Raw genomic sequence first — 18,601 nt, 5'->3', positions numbered from 1 at the left:
ACCCTGCGGGCTCATCGGTCTGTGCTTTTTTTTTATGCAGAAGCTTGGCTTTTTTGCGCAAGATGATAGATCCTGTGATCTGCTATCAACAGCCGGCTGTGTGACAGGCTGGATACCCTTTTCCTTGTAGCCTCCCCAGTCCAGTCATCGATCGTGTGCAGGCCGCAGCTACGGCTTGGCAGGCCACAACGAAACCTCAGCTCCAGAGGTGGTCGGTGAGCTTTTATGCTTCGGGGCATACATATGACCGGGCTACTGATGTCTGCGTCACAGTATGCCAGGCCAGCAGCTACCCTGTACTGATCAGTGAGTAGTTCTGCAAGACTGGTAAGTACAGCTCTCCCTCCCTCAGTGGGGCTGAGCGGCTGGGCATTCCGAGAGGTCGATTCAGGAGTCCCTCACCTCCCTCTCTTCTTTGCCTGTCCCTATCCCCCCCCCTCCCTGGGAGGATACTGCATGTGGCTGCTGAGCGGTGTATGTGTGCATATACAGGGGATCTCTGTGGGCTCTCACCTGAGATGGGGGGCTGGCTGGCTAGCGATGTCCTGGGTCCTGTGTGTTATGCTCCCAGAAGGTGCCTGTGAGGGTCTGTTGTGGTCTGGTGCTGCGCTGTGTCTCTGCTATCATTTTTCTTTCTGTACCTCATGGAGCTGCTGGCAGCCATTTTAGGTGTGGGCGAGAGCCTTCCTGGGATTCAGCGGCCATTTTCCAAGTGATCTCCTATTCAGGACACTGGCGACCATTTTCTGAAAACCTGGACACATTCCCAGTGTTCTCTAGCAGCAGCATGGCTCATGTGCTCTCACAGCCAGTTTCCTGTCTGTGTACTGGACGCTGGTCGGCCATTTTATTGAAGCCTGAGCACATTTCTAGAACGTTTTAGTGCTCATTCTGGTGGCTGCCACTGACACAGCTTTTGTTTCCTCTGCACTTGGGAGCACTCAGGGACTACAGGCACTACTGGTGGACAGCGCAGAACTCCTCAGGGTGGTGGGTCCGGCGGGAAAGAGCCCCTCAGTCAGTGGCAGCAAGGAGAGTGGGACTGTCACTGTCCTAAGTCCCCTTTGGGTGGCAGACAGGGTAGGGTCAGCATGGCTTCAGAAACTGATGTTTCTTACCCGAAATTCAGGCAATTGCAACCGGGTCACCTGCGGACTGCGTAGTGCCCATGGACACCCTCACAATTTGTTCATTGCCAAGATGGAGCGGTGCGTGGGAAGAAAGGTGCATTAAAGAGGCCCCTGCCCCCCCGTCCTCTGGGGAGAGCTCTGACGCAGACTCGGGTCCTGCTGAGGCTGGTGACCCCTGCTTTGTCTTTTCAGATGACGCTGACTAGGACTGTTCGGACAGTGAGTCCCCGTCCGGGTCTGGTCGCGACAAAGCGCTTGTTGGAGCACGTATCAGAGCTGTGCGTGATACCCTGAAGATTCAGGAGCCAGCGGATCCCTCTGCTAATGTACCGGTCCCTTTTGGGTCCTGCAAGCCAGCACGTTCACCTAAGGTGTTCCAGTATCTGACTTTTTTTGGCAAGTTCATTTACAAGGAATAGGGTCGCCCGCAACGGACCTTTTCGGTCCCCAAATACATGGCGGTGCGTTACCCTTTTGAGGAGAGCCTTCTCAAAAAATGGTCGGCTCCTCCAGTGGTGCACTCCCCTGTATCTAGGTTAAATAAAGTAACCACAATCCCGGTTGAGGGGACTCCTGCATTCAAGGATCCCACAGACAGGAAGACCGAGGCAGTGGCTCGTTCCTTGTGGGGTCAGCCGTGTGACCAGTACTGGCATCTGCACTTGTGTCGCAGACACTGACTGGGAGGGCAAAACTTTTGCACCGCGAATTGGGAGAGCAACAGGCTTCTCCTGTCTGCGTGGAACTAGCAGACCAACTAGTGCAAGGCCTTAAGTACATCTGTGACACGGCCCTGGATACTCTCCCTCTGTTATCCAGGGCTTCAGTGTCAGTTGTGGTACTGAGGCGCCTGATTTGGCTAATATTGCTGGTCTGTCAGATATAAAGTGTAAGCGCTAAATATATGTTGCCGTGATAATCAAACTATAAAGTGCAAACAGAGAATAATAAATGTTCAAAAATAAACAACATATATACTGGAAAAAGATATAAAAAAACCTATACAGTGTATTCATATAGCTATGAACTTTTTGTGAAACATGACCCCAAACATGGGGATATAAATGTAGAAAACGAAGTATATAAACATAGGTGGTGATTAAATAAAATCCATAAATAAATGTGCAAACATAAGTCTCAACAAAATTCAAAAAAGACCGGGATCCAAATCAAATGTAGCCGTGAAAATTCCACCACAGTGCAACTCCCACCACCTTAAGAAGCGCAGGCTTACCAGATGGAATTGACCCGAATAGACATATATCTAAGGGGTCAATAATCGCTTATAGTTCCGACTACTGCGGCACTGGCTCCTCGTTTCATGATTGTATGGATTCCAGAACATGTGGTTCTTTCAATATAATCGACTGTGTGTAGTAACAGTTTTTAAAAAGACAACTCCGGCATCAACCCCGACATGAAATGGAAGGATAGAGCCAAAATGGTGTAATAACGTTTAAAAAATTTTAAAATAAAAATAAAGTATCAAACTCACATTCCAGTGGTTAACAACAAGCATATCAGGAAAAATAGGCAGTGGTAGAGTCTTTCCGTCGCGTTTCAACCTATGGGTCTGCTGACCAGGCATCCAAAAAAGCCCTGACGGATCTTCCCTTCCTGGGCGACCGGCTCTTTGGAGCCTCATTAGATGACATTATTAAAAATGCCACTGGTGGTGAGTACTCTACTCCCACAGGCCAGGAAGGTTAAGGAGCCACGCCGTAGGCAAGGGCCCTCTTTTTCCGCTCACAAACGTCTTTTTTGTCCGCCCGGAGCTTCGACCAAACGTCCCCAGCCCGACAGGACGCCCACAGATGGTCAAAAACGTCCTTGGAACCGCAAGCCTAACAAGACTGTAAATAAAAGTTCTACCGCATGAAGGTTTGCCCCCACCCGAGACATGGGTGGCGGGTCGCCTTCGGGAGTTTGCAGCCCCGTTGTCCTCCCGGTTATCCGACCAATGGGTCTGCAATCTGATTTTCACAGGCTACAAGATAGTGTTTCTCTCTTGGCCACCAAACAGATTCTTCCCCTCCAGCCTACCCGTGTCCCCGGTTCGCCGGGAGGCCCTGCTAGGGGCAGTAAGGGACTTGCTGAATCAGGGGGTGATTGTACCAGTTCCGAAATCGGAACGCTTCCAGGGGTTCTACTCAAATCTGTTTGTGGTTCCCAAGAAAGAAGGGGTACATCCGATCTTGGACCTAAAAGCCCTCAATCACTTTGTAAAAGTGCAGAGGTTCAGAATGGAATCAGTTCGCTCAGTAGTCACTGCACTCCATCAAGGGGACTCCCTGGCATACTTAGACATCCAGGATGCGTACCTGCACATACTCCTATGCCATTGGCATCAAAAGTTTCTGCGGTTTGCAGTCGGGGAAGCCCACTACCAGTTTGTGGCTCTTTCCTTTGGTCTGGCTTCAGCCCCCCGAGTCTTTACCAAGGTACTGGCTCCAGTTTTGGTGTTGCTACGGCAACGTGGGATCGCGATCGTGGGATACCTAGACGATCTCCTCCTGAGGGAATCTTCCGCCTCAGAATTAGAGGAGGATGTGGCGATCACCATGCAGACCCTGCAAGAATTTGGGTGGCTGTTGAACCTAAAAAAGTCGGTAATTGTACCGACCCAGCATCTGGAGTACCTAGGCTTGCTGCTGGACTCCAGGGAAGCGAGAGTGTTTCTCCCTTCAGACAAATTGCAGACTCTCAGATCCGCGGTAAAACTGCTGATGCTCCGATTTTGCATGCGAGTACTGGGACTCATGGTAGCCTCCTTCGAGGCAGTACATTATGCCCAGTTCCACGCCAGAGTCCTACAGAAGGAGATTTTGACAAAATGGGACAAATCTCAGTTGTCCCTGGATCGACAGATCCATGTGAGCCAGTCAGTCAGAGACTCACTGATCTGGTGGTTGAGGTCCCCGGTGATTCAGTCCGGGAAATCGTTCCTTCCTCTGAAATTGCCGGTGACCACAACGGACGCCAGTCTATCCGGCTGGGGTGGAGTGATGGGGGTTCAGTCAGCTCAGGGCCTCTGGTCGACGGAAGAATCCAAATTGCCGATCAATCTGCTCAAATTGGGAGCGATCAGGCTGTGCCTCTCCACATGGTCGATGAGACTGCAAGGGTATCCGATCAGGATCCAGTCAGACAACACCACGGCTGTGGCATATGTCAATCACCAAGGGGGAACAAGAAGCTCACCTGCTGCACGGGAGGTTGCTCGCATACTTCGGTGGGCAGAGCGACACGTACCAGCCCTGTCGGCCATTTACATCCCGGGAGTGGAGAACTGGCAGGCGGACTATTTGTGTCGACAGCTGCTGGACCCAGGAGAATGTGCATTGCATCCAGAGACATTCAGGTTGCTGTGCCTGAAGTGGGGGACACCAGATGTGGATCTACTGGCCTCCCGTCTCACTTAGAAGGTGCCAAGATTCGTGTCCAGGACAAGAGATCCATGGGCCGATCCGTCAGACGTGCTGGTGGCTCCGTGGGATCAGTACCAGCTGATCCATGCCTTTCCTCCACTGAAACTGTTGCCACGTCTGCTTTGCAGAGTGGAAGCTGAGGGGATCCCAGTGATACTGGTTGCCCCAGATTGGCCTCAGCGTCCTTGGTACGCAGACCTGGTGCGTCTGGTGGCAGACACTCCCTAGTGACTGCTGCTGCGAGAGGACCTTCTGTCTCAAGGTCCGATTCTCCATCCTGCTTTACCATCGCTGGCTTTAACGGCATGGCTATTGAGAGCCAGGTGTTGAGGAACCGTGGTCTGTCGGACTCGGTGATCCCAACTATGCTGAGAGCCAGGAAATCTTCTCTGAAGATATACCATCGTACCTAGAAGGCCTACATCCCCATGTGTGAGGAGAAAGGATGACATCAGCGCTCCTTTTCCATATCCAGGATCCTGCTGTTTCTTTAGCAAGGAGTAGACCAGATATTGGCATTAAGCACCATTAAAGGGCAAATTTCAGCCCTAGCTGTCTTTTTTTTTTTCAGCGACCCCCTGGCATCTCACTCCTTAGTGAGTACCTTCGTTCAGGGAGTACGACACCGTTACCCCCTTGGGATCTGAACCTGGTGTTGTCGGCGCTTCAAAAACCTCCATTTGAAAATTTCAGGGAGATTCCCCTGTTGACTCTTTCCAAGAAAGTGGTCTTCCTAGTGGCCATCACATCGGCCAAGAGGGTTTCGGAACTGGCAGCCTTGTCTTGCAAGTCGCCCTATCTGGTTATCCACAAGGATAAGGTGGTATTGCGTCCCCAACCATCTTTTCTATTGAAAGTGGTCTCGGCTTTTCATATCAATGAGGACACTGTATTGCCATCTCTGTGACCTAAGCCGAAGCACCCTAAGGAGGTGTCCCTTCACGCTCTGGATGTGGTTTTGGCTCTTAAGGTGTATTTGTCTGCCACGGCTCCCTTTCGGAAGTCAGACTCACTGTTTGTTTCGGTGGCTGGTCCAAAGAAAGGCATGGCGGTCTCGTCAGCCACCATTTCCAGGTGGATCAGACAGATTGTGGTACAAGCCTACGCCTTGAAGGGGCAGGTGCCCCCCTTTCTGGTCAGGGCCCACTCCACAAGGGCAATCAGTATGTCTAGGGCCTTCCGACAGCAAGCAACTGCCGCTTAGGTGTGTAAAGCGGCGACCTGGTCGGTTGTCCACGTGTTTACCAAGTTCTACAAGGTAGACGTCAGTGCATCGGCTGATGCCTGTTTTGGCCGCAAAGTTTTGCAGGCGGCCGTGTAGTTGCAATTGAATATGCAATATATATTTTCTGTTTTTCCTGTTTTTTCAATAAAAACACAGTACTGTTATGTTAATGCACTGTTGCATTACTTCTGCAGTTTGGTGCGTTTTTGGGTGATCACTCCTGTTGAGGATACCCTGATTTTTGTGGTGGTTTTTCAACGCACTGTTTTTTGTGGGTAAAGTTTCACTAGTTCCCACTTGCCATGGTGGATGAAGTTTTGTGCCGTTTTCCCACTCCTCGTTTGGCACTGCTTGGGGACGTCCCATTTTGGTGGTCGGTGAATATAAGAGAAAATAGGATTTTTTTGTACTCACCGTAAAATTCCTTTCTCTGTAATTCACTGACCGACACAGCACCCGCCCTCCTTTTATCTTTACGTTATACTGCTTGTTGATGTACTGAGGTCTGTCTGCAGATGGGAGGGTTGTTACCCAAGGGACCGCCCCCCTGGGTGGAACTAAGTGTTCTGAGTGTTGTATTACAACGAATGCCTAGTATTCTCCTAGTGATAAGGCTAACAACCTATATGTAACAGAGAGGAGCTGTGTCGGTCAGTGAATTACAGCGAAAAGGATTTTACGGTGAGTACAAAAAATCCTATTTTTTGCTTACTTTTACAAAACGGATCAAAGTGTGCAACCTCTAAATATTATCCAATCTTCTTGAAATTTAGCATATATATCTTTTACATCACTCAGACTTGGGGCTTAAGCAAAGTCTGCAAAAATGTTAATTTTATTTTTTTCCATTTGAAAATGAAACACCCTGTGTGCGTATAAAAAGTCAATGCATTCCTGGACTCCTGACAGACCCTTGCATATTTCATCCAGTGCTGCACTGACGTTTCTGGATTCTGATTCATGGGGAAAGCACAAGAATTGTCAACTTCAGATGAATAACAGGAATCTCTGAAAACGTGGTGTGACTGTTTCAAGATGCACAATAAGGAGACACTTGAAGAAAGATGGGCTACATGGTTGAGTAGACAGAAGAAAGCCATTATTACACAAATGATGCAAAGTATCCTGCTTACAATACGCCAAGCAGCACAGAGACAAGCCTCAAACCTTCTGGCACAAAGTCGTTTGGAGTGATGAGACCAAAATTGAGCTTTTTGGCCTCAACTATTAATGCTACATTTGGAGTGGAGTCAACAAGGCCCATGATGAAAGGTACGGAAGTGGATCGCTGATGTTTTGGGGGATGTATGAGCTACAAAGGCACAGGAAATTTGGTCAAAATTGTTGACAAGATGATAGCTGTATGTTATTTAAAAATACTGGAGGAACGTTTGCATTAATCAGCCAGGAAGCTGCGCATGGAACATACTTGAACAATCGAACATGCCAATGATCCAAAATACAGTCTCCTGACCTCAGTATCATTGAGCCACACTGGGGCGATCTCAAACGTGCAGTTCATGCAAGACAACCCAAGAATTTACAGGAACTGGAGGCTTTTTGCCAAGAGCAATGGCCAGCTTTACCATCTGAGAAGATAAAGAGCCTCATCCACAAATACCACAAAAGAATTCAAGCTGTCATTGATGTTAAAGGGGGCAATACACGGTATTAAGAACTGTGTTATGTAAACTTTTGATCAGGGTCATTTGGGTAGATTCTGTTGCCCTCATGAGTTAAAAAGTGTAAACACAGTTGATAGATAATAAATAGATTCAGCCAAACACTAACCATGAGTGAAAGAAAAGTTTTTATGTTATCATTCATATTCTCTGAAAAATGGCCAAGCAATCATAAATTCTGCCAGGGTATGTAAACTTATGAGCACAACTATGTATTTACTTGTGATGTATCTTGTACGCCTAGGTATTTAAATGTAGAGACTACAGTTATTTGAGAGCCTGAATTTAGTGGCTTGGTCACTAGGGGGTCCATATGTAGAAGAACTGATTCATCCCAGTTAATTGTAAAACCTGAAAAGAAGCCATATATATTAATTAAAGACATCACTGCCTTTAAAGAAGATTGTGTGTCTACCAAAAAAAAAAAAAAAGGATCATCTGCATCTAATGCAATCTTATCTTCTCCTAAGGGTCTATGAAACCCAATAATATTTGATGGTTGGCATATAAGGGCAGCTAGCGGTTACAATGCCAATGCAAAAGAGTAAAGGTGATAATGGACATCCCTTGTCTTGTTCCTCGTTGCAATGGGAAAGGAGACAATATATGTGTCGGGAACCATGAAACGGACAGAGACAGAAGTACAATCAAATCACACTTGTTTATTAATAAAAATAAAAAGGTAAATAGGAAAAAGCGTAGTCAAGCATAGCCAGAGTCCAGTAGCCAGATCGGGTAGTCAGCCAGTCCAATGTTCATAAACCAGATCAGGTAATCAGCCAGTCTAGACGTCGGGGATCCAAGGAGAGCAACTGCAAGCAGGATAGAAGCCAGGAGGGAAGCCAGTCTTGAAACAAACAGCAGGAGATGGTTCCTAGTAATGTGACCAATGCGAAGGCAAAGGGAAGAGTGAGCTGGAAGGCTTTAAATAGGTTGGTCAGATGAGCATCATCAGGGAACAGCTGGTAACTGTGGAAAGAGAAGAGAGCTGGCAATTAGCCGACAGCTGAGCGGCCAGCCCAGAGGAGGAAGGGCTAAGCCAGCCCTGACAATAACTGAATGATCTGTAAGCAAATACCAAGCTAAACATAAATGCATGAGGATGCGAAGTTGCCTTCATTAAGGAGAAATATTGATATCTTTATATATTTGGAGCTTAAAGCATTGAGCCAGTATCAATTAGTGACCTTAGGTAGGCTGTACATATGATATTTAACTTGACTGAATTATAAGAGCCAGTAGGGTTTGAGCGCCCTTTTTTCCTCTGGCGCAAGAAGAAGGGTCTATGAGATTCACTGTTTCCTGTTTCTTTCTCTCCCCCTGAGGGTGGGCTTCAGCCCAAGGACTGTGTGCGAAAGATTTCTCTCTCCCATAGGGTGGGCGAGGCGAGGTGAGGAAAACAGTGTCACATAGAATAAGGAAAGTCAATTAATTATGAAAGGATGACCTCAGAGAGGGATGGACCCTAAGAGCCCAAGGGAGAGTTTAAATGGTAGCTCAATCCAGAAATATCTCAAGGATGGTAATTTAAAGAGCCCAGGAATGGAAAAACAGCAATCCGCAACTAAAGAGAAAAAGAAGGAACTGGAGAAGCAAAGGGCAGAACAGGAAGATAAATCTAGGAAGGAGACGGGCTTAGAGGGAGCACGGGCACTAAATGAGCCAGTTGAAAAAGGGGACTTGGCACAAATCCCCAGGAAAAGAGGGGTTTTTAAACTAGGTGATGGGGGGGAGGGTTCAGAGATAGTCAGTGTGGAGCATATTCCAGAGGGTAATATTAGGGGCATTAGTGGTAGGGTAACCAAAGCACATAAACCCAAGGTAAATATAGTAGCAAGTCCTAGTTGTAATCTTGGAACACCCAAGAGGATAGTATGTGACCGGTCAAAATATATTAATGCATTAAAATGTTTGTTCACCAATGCCAGAAGTCTGCCAAGCAAAATAGGAGAGTTGGAAGCTCTGGTGCATCCGGAGAGCTATGATGTAATTGGTATTGCTGAAACTTGGTTTCATTCCTCACATCACTGGGCTATTAATATTCCTGGCTATGCACTCTTTCGGAAAGACAGAGTAAAAAGGAAAGGTGGAGGGGTCTGTCTGTATGTGAGAAGTGATCTCAAAGCAAGTGAGAAAGGGGACCTGGTGGATGGAGAGTGTGATGAGTCTGAAGCATTATGGGTGTAACTGCATACAGATGTGCGTAGTTCAAAGTTAATCATTGGAGTTTGTTAATGAGGAGGTGGAAACTCAGCTCCTTGCGTAGATGGAAAGGGCTGCAAGGGCTGGGACAGTGATAATAATGGGGGATTTTAACTACCCAGAAATTGACTGGGGTAATGGCACTGCTGGGACAGTTAAAGGGCAAAAATTTATAAACCTATTACAGGACAATTTTATGGTCCAGTTTATAGAGGCCCCAACTAGGAATGATGCTCTGTTGGACCTGGTAATCTCAAACCATGAAGAACGTATTACTAATGTTCAGATAAAGGAACATCTGGGTAGCAGTGACCATAACATGATTTCATTTGATGTTGGCTGTAAGCAAAAATCACATACAGGAAAGATAAAAACACTTAATTTCAAGAGAGCAAATTTTCCAAGACTGAGGGCTGCTCTCCAGGACCTAGACTGGGAGAGAACATTGGCATCAATGGGCACAGAACAGAAATGGGAATTCTTCAAAAAGACTGTGATCTCACGGCAAAGTATATTCCCATGGGCAATAAGTTTAAAAGGCTAAAAATAAAACCGATGTGGCTCACGGCCAAAGTTAAAAAAGCTATAAACTATAAAAAAAAGAGCTTTTAAAAAATATAAAAATGAAGGAACGCTAGTGTCATTTAAATGTTACAAAGAATATAACAGAATATGTAAAAAGGAAATCAAGGATGCAAAACTTCAAAATGAAAGACAGATTGCAAAAGATAGTAGGACAAACCCCAAAAAATTCTTCAAATATATTAATAGTAAAAAGTTTAAGTCTGAGCATGTAGGCCCTTTGCAAAATAATCTGGAGTGGGTGACTGGGGACAAAGAGAAGGCTAACTTATTAAATACTTTCTTCAGCTCTGTGTATACAAAGGAGCATGGGGGAGCTCATGTCCATAATGGGGGTGGTAGTGACGCAGCCCCAAATCCACAATGGCTCAAAAGTGATATGGTCCAGAAATAGTTGGACAGAATAAAGGTGGATAAAGCACTTGGACCTGATGGCATCCACCCACGGATCCTAAAAGAATTGAGCTCTGTAATTTCAAAGCCATTGTATCTCATTTTTAGGGACTCATTAATGACAGGAATAGTACCACTGGATTGGCGCAGGGCCAATGTGGTGCCGATATTTAACCACTTGGGATCCGCGCTATTGCAAAATGACGGCAATAGCGCGGACCCACATTTTCGGGACTACGTCTATTGACGTAGTCCCGGTTACGAGCGGCCTGCGCGCCCCCTGAGGGGCGCGCGCGGCGCGCTCTGTGATCGGCGAGTCCGTGAGACTCGCCTGATCACCGATCCGTGTAAGGGGTCGATCCCGACCCCTTATCACGTGATCAGCTGTCAGCCAATGACAGCTGATCATGTGATAAAACGGAGCCGGTAATCGGCTAGTATTCCTCCTCGCGCTGACAGCGCGAGGAGAAAAAAAAAAAGCCGATCGCCGGCGGCCGTGTTCGGGACATCAGTCCCGATCACGGCCAGCAATTTAAACGGACACCTGCCCCCTGCCAGTGCCCACCTGCCACCCGCAGTGCCATCCTGAAATAAAGTAAGTGCCCCCCTGTCAGTGCCACCCAGCAGTGCCCATAGTGCCCACAGTGCCACCCAGCAGTGCCCACAGTGCCACCCAGCAGTGCCACCCAGCAGTGCCACCCACAGTGCCACCCAAAATCTGCCTCAAAGGTGCTGCACCCCAGTGCCGCCCATCAGTGCCCAGCAGTGCCGCCCATCAGTGCCCAGCAGTGCCGCCCATCAGTGCCCAGCAGTGCCACCTATCAGAGCCACCTATCAGTGCCACCTATCAGTGCCCATCAGTCCCATCTATCTGTGGTACCTATCAGTGCCCATCCGTGCCACCCATCCGTGCCACTTATCCGTGCCACCCATCCGTGCCATCTTATCTGTGCCCATCTTTGCCCATCAGTGCCGCCTTATCTGTGCCCATCGGTGCCGCCTTATCTGTGCCTATTAGTGCCGCCTTAACTATGCCTATCAGTGCCCACCAGTGCAGCCTATCAGTGCCCACCAATGCAGCCCATCAGTGCCCACCAATGCAGCCCATCAGTGCCCACCAATGCAGCCTATCAGTGCCGCCTAATCAGCGCACTTCAATGAAGGAGAAAAATGACCCGTTTGCAAAATTTTATAACAAACTATTAAAACATGATTTTTTTTTTTTTTTTTTTTGCATCTTTTTTTGTTTGTTTAGCAAAAAATAAAACTCCGAGCTGTAACTAAATACCACCAAAAGAAAGCTCTATTTGTGGGAAAAAAATGATAAAAAATTCATTTGGGTACAGTGTTGTATGACCGCGTAATTGTCACTCAAAGTGCATCAGCGCTGAAAGCTGAAAATTGGTCTGGGACTGAGGGGGGTTTAAGTGCCCAGTAAGCAAGTGGTTAAAAAAGGAACAAAGTCTTTGCCAAGTAACTATAGACCCGTTAGTTTAACTTCTATAGTTGGGAAGATACTAGAGGGATTAATAAAAGACCACATAGACGAGTTCTTGCAGGAAAAAAATATTTTAAGCAACAGACAGCATGGATTCATGAAAGGCAGAAGTTGTTAGACAAACCTGATTTCTTTTTATGAGGTGTTAACCACTCAAGGACCGCCGCATGCCAATGTACGTCATCAGAATGGCATGTACAGGCACAAGCACGTACATGTACGTGCTTGCGTTCCAGTGGGTGGGGGGTCCGATCGGACCCCCTCCCGCTGGATGCGGCGGTCCGTTTCACTTCAGGAGCGATCCGGGATGAGGGGATGGCCGTTGGTTTATGGCCACCCCCTCTCGATCGCTCCTGGCAAATGAGAAGCTTCCTCCCGCTGTGTATAGTAAACACAGGCAGAGAGGAATTGATGTCATTCTCCTCGGGGCGGACTTTTTGTAAACTTTTTTTTTTGTGTCATTATTCAATCACTTGGGACAAAAAAAAAAAATATTCAATGGGCTCAACATGCCCCTCAGCAATTTCCTTGGGGTGTCTACTTTCCAAAATGGGGTAATTGGGGGGGGGGGGGGGTTGTGTTATTTTGGCATTTTATGGCCTTTAAAACTGTGATAGGTAGTGAGGAGTGAAATCAAAAATTTGCACCCTTAGAAATCCTGAAGGCAGTGATTGGTTTTCGGGGTGCCGTACGTGGCTAGACTCCCAAAAAGTCCCACATATGTGGTATCCCCGTACTCAGGAGAAGCAGCAGAATATATTTTGGGGTGCAATTCCACATATAACTATGGCATATGTGAGCAATATATCATTTAGTGACAACTTTTTGTAAACTTTTTTTTTTTTTTTTGTGTCATTATTCAATCACTTGGGACAGAAAAAAAATATTCAATGGGCTCAACATGCCCCTCAGCAATTTCCTTGGGGTGTCTACTTTCCAAAATGGGGTCATTTGGGGGGGGGTTTGCACTGCCCTGCCATTTTAGCGCCTCAAGAAATGAGATAGGCAGTCATAAATTAAAAGCTGTGTAAATTCCAGAAAATGTACTCTAGTTTGTAGACACTATAACTTTTGCGCAAACCAATAAATATACGCTTATTGACATTTTTTTTACTAAAGACATGTGGCTGAATAAATTTTGCCCTAAATGTATGACTAAAATTGAGTTTATTCGATTTTTCTTATAACAAAAAGTAGAAAATATCTTTTTTTCTCAAAATTTTCGGTCTTTTTCCATTTAAATCGCAAAAAATAAAAATCGCAGAGGCAATCAAATACCATCAAAAGAAAGCTCTATTTGTGGGAAGAAAAGGACGCAAATTTCGTTTGGGTACAACATTGCATGACTGCACAATTACCATTTAAAGCAGTGCAGTGCGAAATTGTAAAAAGACCTCTGGTCCTTAGGCTGAAAATTGGTCCGGGGGTGAAGTGGTTAAGTAAAACCTTGGACAGAGGGGTGGCGGTGGACGTGGTATACTTGGATTTTGCAAAAGCGTTCAATACAGTTCCTCACACACGGCTCATGTGTAAGGTAAAGTCTACAGGTTTGGAAATATCAGTCTGTAAATGGATAGAAAACTGGCTAAAAGACAGAATTCAGAGAGTAGTGGTTAATGATTCTTACTCTGAATGGTCTAAGGTTATCAGTGGTGTACCCCAAGCTACAGTGCTGGGACCCTTACTTTTTAATATCTTTATAAATTATATTGGGTCTGGGATCAGCAGTAACATTTCTGTCTTTGCAGATGACACCAAGCTATGCAGTGGAATAACGTCCTTATAGGATGTCTTCAATTTACAAGCCAACCTCAATGCTCTGTCTAATTGGGCGACAATGTGGAAGATGAGGTTTAATGTTGAGAAATTTAAAGTTATGCACTTGGGGGCTAAGAATATGCATGCATCATACATGCTAGGGGGAGTACAACTGGGGGAATCCATAGTGGAGAAGGATCTGGGGGTTTTGGTAGATCATAAGCTCAATAATAGCATGTAATGCATAGCTCTTCTCTAATTGAGCCATCTGCAGGAGTTAGTGGGTGTTGTTTGTGCCTCCAGCACAATATACACTACCCAATTGCTGGTTTCCCATCTCCCTTCAGGCCATTACCATGTCTGGAAGGCCAGCAAGGAGAGGCAGACAGGCGCGAGCCAATAAAAGAGGACAAGCAGGCTCTGTGTCTAGAGACAACAGTGCTGGTCGTGGATGCGGTGCATCGTCATCATCAGCACGTGGCCATGGGACACGCTTGTCCTTCTTTTCGGCAGCTGGACATGTTGAGCCGCAACATGCCGAAGACTTGGTAGAGTGGAAGACCATGCCCTCTTCATCCTCCTCATCCTCTCTCACCCAGGCAACGCATCGTCTTCCCTCCTCTCAATGTCATCATCAGTGACTCCTTCCTTAGACCCACCACGTCCTCCTGAGGAGTCTCCTGAACTCTTTGAGCACAGTGTTGGGTACATGCTCCAGGAGGATGCCCAGTGTTTTGTAGGCTCTGATGATGATACTCAGCTAGAGGAAGGCAGTAGCGTGAGCGCAGAGAGAGGGGATGCTCAAGAAGGACAGCAATCTGGCAGTCATGTTCCACAAGCTGCAGCATACTGCCAGGTTTTCTCCAACGATGAAGAGGGATGATGAGGGCACTGACTCCACGTGGGTGCCTGGTAGGAGGGAGGAGGAGGCACATGTCCAACGAGGCAGGATGCCCTCCGGGGGCCAGCTTAGAGGCAGCACACGACTGAATCACACCACAGAGCTCCGCCTGTGCAGGGCGCTGCCTCTGCCCGTTATTCTAAAAGTTCTTTGGTGTGTGCCTTTTTTGAGACGAGTGCATCAGATCACACCACTGCTATTTGCAACATATGTCTCAAGCGTATCTTGCGTGGCCAAAACATCAGCCGCTTGGGCACCACATGCTTGACCAGACATATGTTGACCTGTCATGCAGCTCGTTGGCAAGCGTACCTCAAAGACCCAAACCAAAGAACAAAGCAGACATGTCCTTGTTCCTCATCAGCTGGGATCTCCAACCCCACTAGACCTTCAATCCTCTCTGAAACCTGCTCTGAGAGGAATGAAGGTGTAGAATTAGGTGTGTCACAGCCAAGTGCTTCATGGGCACTCTGCTAGCAGTACACCCACGTCCGATTATAGAAGGCAAATGTCCCTGTCCCAGCTGCTGGACCGCCGAAAGAAGTTCCCTCCCAGCCATCCACATGCCCAGCGGTTGAATGCTAGCTTGGCTAAATTGCTAGCACTTCAACTGCTGCCTTTTCAGTTGGTAGACTCGGCCCCCTTCCGTGAGTTTGTACAATGTGCGGTTCCTCAGTGACAGGTCCCCAAACGCCACTTTTTCTCATGGAAGACGATTCCGGCTCTCTACCGGCATGTGGAAGGCAATGTCCTTGCCTCGCTGGACAGGGCGGTCAGCGGTAAGGTGCATATTACCGCTGACTCATGGTCCAGCAGACATGGACAGGGAGGTTACCTGTCTTTCACGGACCATTGGGTCACTCTTCTGGCAGCTGGGAAGGATGCAGGACAAGGTGCAGTAGTGTTGGAGGTTGTTCCGCCACCACACCTCCAAAATGCTACTATTGGTTGTGACACACCTCTCTCCTCCACCCCCTCCTCTTCTTCTTCCTCCATGGCCTCTTCCAGTGCTCTGTCCTCAGAACCAGCGGTGCTCCGTAGGCGTTTCAGGGGCTACGCAAGTACGCAGGCAAAACGATGCCATGCAGTGCTTGCGCTGGTTTGTTTGGGGGACAGGAGCCACACTGGGGCAGATGTTTTGTCAGCTCTGCAGGGGCAGGCTGAGAGGTGGTTGACGCCACGCCAGCTTAAGCCAGGAATGGTGGTTTGCGACAATGGCACCAACCTCCTCTCCGCCCTCCAACAGGGACAACTGACCCATATGCCCTGTGTGGCTCACGTCCTTAACCTGGTGGTGCAGCGGTTCTTGGGCAGGTACCCGGGCTTACAGGATGTCCTGAAGCAGGCCAGGAAAGTCTGTGTGCATTTCCACCGATCATTTAATGCCTGTGCTCAGCTGGCTGAGCTCCAAAAGGAGTTGAACCTGCCCAAGAACCGCCTTATATGTGACATGCCCACCAGGTGGAACTCAACGTTGGCCATGCTGCATCTGCTACACACGCAGCAGATGGCCATCAATGAGTACCTGTGTGACTATGGCACCAGGACAGGGTCAGGGAAACTCAGTTTTTTCTCACCACGCCAGTGGGGCATGATCAGGGATGCCTGTCACCGTTTGAGGAGGCCACAAGGATGGTGAGCAGTGATAGTGCATGCATCAGTGACACTGTACCTCTTGTCCACCTCTTGGAGCATACGCTGCGTGGAATAATGGACAGGACACTTGAGGCAGAACAGAGGCAGGAAGAGGAGGACTTCTTTGCCTCTCAAGGCCCCCTTTATCCAGACAGTGTTCCTGCTGTGCCACCCATCACACAGGAAGAGGAGGAGGATGATTGTGTCAGCATGGAGGTGGAGGCTGGCACTCAGCATCAGCAGCAGCAGCAGTCTTGTAGGGATGATTTACAGTCCCAAGAAACCCGTGGACTTGTACGAGGCTGGGAGGAGGTCCTTAGTGACCCAGAGGACTCCGGACCGAATGCCTCAGCTAACCTACGCTGCATGGCCTCCCTGATCCTGCAAAGCCTACGGAAGGATCCTCGTATTCTTCGGATCAAGGAGAGGGACCATTACTGGCTGGCCACTCTCCTTGATCCACGGTACAAGGGTATGGTTGCCGACCTTATCTTGCCATCGCAGAGGGAGCAGAGGATGAGACATCTCTGGGAGGCCTTGCAGAAAGGTCTGTGCAATGCGTTCCCAGAGACTGGGAGGTTACAAACTCCTGGTTCTGGACAACGTGTTGCTGAGGCATCGGTCAGAAGGAGCGGTGGAGAAGGTGGCCGTCTGACCGATGCGTTCAGACAATTTTTTAGTCCACAGCCCCAAGGTATGATCAGTTCCAGCAACCATCGCCAGCGTCTGATTTACATGGTGCAGGAATACCTATGGGCAAGGTCAGACTTGGACGCCTTTCCCACCGAAAATCCTCTGGCTTACTGGGTCTTGAGGATGGATCACTGGCCAGAGCTTGCACAGTATGCAATTGAGCTACTGGCCTGTCATGCATCCAGCGTTCTTTCGGAACGCACCTTCAGTGCTGCTGGTGGCTTTGTTACCGATCACAGGGTGCGCCTGTCCACCGACTCAGTTGATCGACTGACCTTCATCAAGATGAATCAGTCTTGGATCACCCACAGCTACCAAGCACCTGAAGCTGATGTAACCGAATAATTTTTTTTGAAATATCACATCCCCTCAAGACTGCCTATGCTGATGCTGAGTGACTGTCCTGTTATGTTGATTGTCTATCCTCTTCCTCCTCCGCTGATATCTTGGAAGAACATTTTTGGTTCTGGGTGATTCCACCAGCCCAATTTTTCAGCCCCTTTTTAACAGGGGCGTTTAATTACAATTTTTGATGCAATGCTTTGCAGCAGGGCTCATTCCTGCACCACAACTAGAGTATATGAGAGAGGTTGCAGTGTCGTGGCACCAGCACCAGTGCCAGCAGCCCAATTTTTTAGCCCCTGTTTAACAAGGGAGTTTAATTACAATTTTTGATGCAATGCTTTGCAGCAGGGCTCATTCCTGCACCACAACTAGAGTATATGGGAGAGGTTGCAGTGTCGTGGCACCAGCACCAGTGCCTAAGGCCCAATTTTTCAGCCCCTGTTTAACAGGGGTATGTAATTACAATTCTTGATATAATAGTTCACAGGAGGGTCCGTTCCCCAGAGTTACCCAGAGTAACTGTGAGGACATATAGTGTTGTGACACCAGCACCACAACCACCAAAGGTCAATTTTTCTACCACTGTTCAACAATGGCATGTAATTACAATTCTTGATATAATCGTTCACAGCAGGACGCTCCAGCGCCCACCAAGAGTCATTTTGAGGGCTTACAATGTTGTGGCAACACCAACACCTTGTTCCGCCATTTCTGCAGAGCATATAGGGCAGGCCCCTACTTTCAAATATCCAACTTACAAACGTCTCCTACTTGCAAAAGGAAGGAGACAACAGCAAGTGAGATGAAAAAAGACGGACGGCAAAACAAATTATACAGGGGTGATAACCCTTCCCTATGTTTTCCAAAAAGCTTAAAAATAGATTTTTTGACTGGAGCTACACTTTTAAAATGTACCAGTTGAAAATTACAAACAGATTCTACTTAACACAACAAACCTACACAGTCCCTGTTTTGTTTGCACCGCCTGTATACTGCTGTTCTGAGTATATAGGTATTTCCTTTTTTTAATATGGGTACGGGGTTCCCCTTAATATCCGTACAAGACCCAAAGGGGCTGGTAATGGGCAGCCATTTTTCTCAATGATTTTCATCCATATTGCCGGAACCA

The sequence above is a fragment of the Lithobates pipiens genome, unplaced genomic scaffold (genome assembly GCF_037356315.1).
Source record: "Lithobates pipiens isolate NorthernLeopardFrog02 unplaced genomic scaffold, aLitPip1_a1.2 Scaffold_30, whole genome shotgun sequence".
NCBI classification, from domain to species: Eukaryota; Metazoa; Chordata; class Amphibia; order Anura; family Ranidae; genus Lithobates; species Lithobates pipiens.
This window is presented reverse-complemented; position numbering follows the sequence as displayed.